The sequence below is a fragment of the Bison bison genome, unplaced genomic scaffold, assembly GCF_000754665.1.
Source record: "Bison bison bison isolate TAMUID 2011002044 unplaced genomic scaffold, Bison_UMD1.0 scf7180017862275, whole genome shotgun sequence".
NCBI classification, from domain to species: Eukaryota; Metazoa; Chordata; class Mammalia; order Artiodactyla; family Bovidae; genus Bison; species Bison bison.
In genome coordinates, this window is record NW_011492847.1 from 544,670 (window position 1) to 547,862 (window position 3,193).

Here is a 3,193-nt window from a genome sequence, read left to right on the forward strand (position 1 = left end):
CAGCATCAATTTCTGTCTCAGGTCTTTTCAGAGAAATACAACTAATAGAAGATAGATATAGAGATGGCTACAATTTATAATGCGGAATTGGCTTATGTGATTATGGAGGCTGAGGAGTCTCATGATTTACTGTCCGCAAGCTGGAAACCAAGGAAAGTTAGCAGTGTAATTCCAGCCCAAGTCTGAAGGACTAAGAATCAGAGCAACAGCTATGTAACAAATTCATTCATGTTTGTCCCCAGGTCCACTTTTCCTATACCATAACAGTAAATAGGCAGAAGGCAAAGGACAACGCCAAAGCCTTTGACTGTGTGGATCACAACAAACTGTGGAAAATTCTTAAAGAGATGGGAATACCAGACCACCTGACCTGTCTCCTGAGAAATCTGTATGCAGGTCAAGAAGCAACAGTTAGAACTGGACATGGAACAACAGACTGGGTCCAAATAGGAAAAGGAGTACGTCAAGGCTGTATATTGTCACCCTATATGCACAGTCCATCATGCTCCATGTGCTCCAGGCTGGATGGAGCACAAGCTGGAATCAAGATTGCCTGGAAAAATATCAATAACCTCAGATATGCAGATAACACCACTCTTATGGCAGAGAGCAAGAAAGAACCAAAGAGCCTCTTGATGAAAGTGAAAGAGGAGAGTGAAAAAGTTGGGTTAAAACTCAGCATTCAGAAAACGAAGATCAAGACATCCAGTCCCATCACTTCATGGCAAATAGATGGGGAAACAATGGAAACAGTAACAGACTTTATTTTTTTAGACTCCAAAATCACTGCAGATGGTGACTGCAGCCAGGAAATTAAAAGACACTTGCTGCTTGGAAGAAAAGCTATGACACACCTAGACAGCATATTAAAAAGCAGAGACATTACTTTGCCAACAAAGGTCCGTCTAGCCAAAGCTATGGTTTTTCCAGTAGTCATGCATAGATGTGAGAGTTGGACTATAAAGAAAGCTGAGCACTGAAGAATTGATGCTTTTGAGCTGTGGTGTTGGAGAAGTTTCTTGAGAGTCCCCTGGACTGCAAGGAGATCAAACCAGTCAATCTTAAAAGAAATCAGTCCTGAATATTCATTGGAAGGACTCATCCTGAAGCTGAAACTCCAATACTTTGGCCACCTGATGCCAAGAAGAGACTCATTGGAAAAGACCCTGATGCTGGGAAAGATTGAAGGCAGGAGGAGAAGGGGACAACAGAGGACAAGATGGTTGGATGGCATCACCAACTCAAGGGACATGAGTCTGAGCAAGCTCCAGGAGTTGATGACGGACAGGGAGGCGTGGTGTGCTGCAGTCCATGGAGTCGCAGAGTCGGGAAGAGCAACATCTAAATTATCTAACTTATCTAACAAAAGGGGCTATAAAGATAACCTGATTTCACCATGGATGCAGAATAGCCTCATTCTCAGATAAGAAAGACTTAGATATGGAAAAGGAACTAGCCTTTTCTAAGTTTCTAGAACTAGCCAAGTTCTAAGGGGAGAAAAGAGGGGTGAATGCAAACAAAAGTCTGGGACAGGATTGGATCAGCTACCTTGGTGGAACATAAAGGATAATTCTGTTGTTGAGCATATAGTTTGTGGGGCTTTCCTACACAATAGAAAAGTCCAGGCAAGAAGTGACGACCACCTAAAAGAATGAATTTTTATGTTATCGGCATTATCTCATCTAATTTTGAAATTGTAATCTTGTCTTTGTGATATATACTTAGTGCTACAGGATACTTTTTATTTCATAGCTGAGGAAACTGAGGCTCAGAGAAGCTAAATCCTTTACTTACCCAAGACCACCCAGGCATTAAGGGTCTAAACCAGGATCCAAACCAAACTTCTGGCCTACTTTGAACCCTACGTTCTTTCTCAGCACCGAGGAACCACACTTTTTGCTGGCTTCCATCCCTGACTTATTTTTGCCAACAATCAACAGTGTTAAACATTTATTCATGATTGCCTTCATTAGGGCTTTACAGGTGGCTCAATGATAAAGAATCTGCCTGCCAATGTAGGAGATGAAGAAGATGTGGGTTTCATCCCTGGGTTGGGAAAATCTCCTGGCAGAGGAAATGGCAACCCACTCCAACATTCTCCCCTGAAGAATCCCATGGACAGAGGAGCCTGGTGGGCTATATAGTCCATGGGGTTGCACAGAGTGGACAGGACTGAGAACGCACGCCTTCATCAGAGCTATTTTCCTCCTTCATTTAGGTGAAGATGTCAATGTTTTCTTTATTAGCAAGAAGAAATTGTTAACAGGTTTATTTTTTCCTAACAAATGATTCTCAAGATGACAAAATTGAAAAACATTAAGCCTTGCTTAAAATACAGGGCTACAATCAATTTGTGAAGATGTTTCAATTTCATACTGAAAAAATCATTTTTTTTTCCTTTTTATTACTTACATTTTCCTCTCATTTGGCTTTAGCACCATCAGAGCTGGTTTTTAAAAAACAATAATTTACACATAAATAATGGATAGAAATTTGTTGTGCAGTGCAGTAGCAACTAGCCTCAGAGGGCTACTGAGCACTTCAAATGGCTTCATCCTAAGTGAGATATGCCAGAAGCCTAGAATACACATTGGATTTTGATTAGTATGAAAAAAAATTTTTTGTATCTTTATTAATTACATGTTGGAATGATACCATTTGGAATCTACTTAAGTAAATGATATTATGTAAATTAATTTCACCTGTTTCTTTTCACTTGCGTAAGGTGCATTCTAGAAAATTTATAATTATGTAAGTGGCTTGCATTTGTGGCTCTCATATTTTGATTAGACAGCACTGGCAGAAGATGAAAAAGAGAGGCGTTTCATTGAAAGGTAGTGTATTTTCTTAAAATTTCTGGAGGGTAAGAGAAAAGAGAAGAGAGTAAAGCTTGGTCATACTGTGACCTACTGTGATAAACACCTACAGTGAATTGAGAGGAGCGGGGGTGGGAGGCGTATTTCGATTCTGTTCCTCTTCCCTTCCCCCGCGACTAACGTAGCAGGTGGCAGACGAGCTTCCACTGCCCGGCTGCCTGCCAGTCCTCGGGTCTCGCCTGCGCCCGCACATTGAACACACCTGCGCGCCTCCGGAAGGTGAGCGTCGGCGAACCCTGGCGCCGGCTCCACGCCCCCTCCCCCCGTAATTTATTTATTTCCTGGCCTCAACCGTCAGTCTCGCACTTCTCTCCCGA

The 3,193-nt window shown here is 42.0% G+C and overlaps 1 protein-coding gene across 1 annotated transcript in view; it reads left to right on the forward strand.

Annotated features, from left to right (window-relative positions):
• Positions 1 to 2,972: 2,972 nt before the first annotated feature.
• PAIP1 (poly(A) binding protein interacting protein 1) overlaps positions 2,973 to 3,193 on the forward strand; it is a 27,696-nt gene continuing 27,475 nt past the window's right edge. The window contains exon 1 of the mRNA XM_010832787.1: positions 2,973 to 3,095. The gene's annotated coding sequence lies outside the window, so the exon portion shown is untranslated. The remainder of the gene's footprint in view (positions 3,096 to 3,193) is intronic.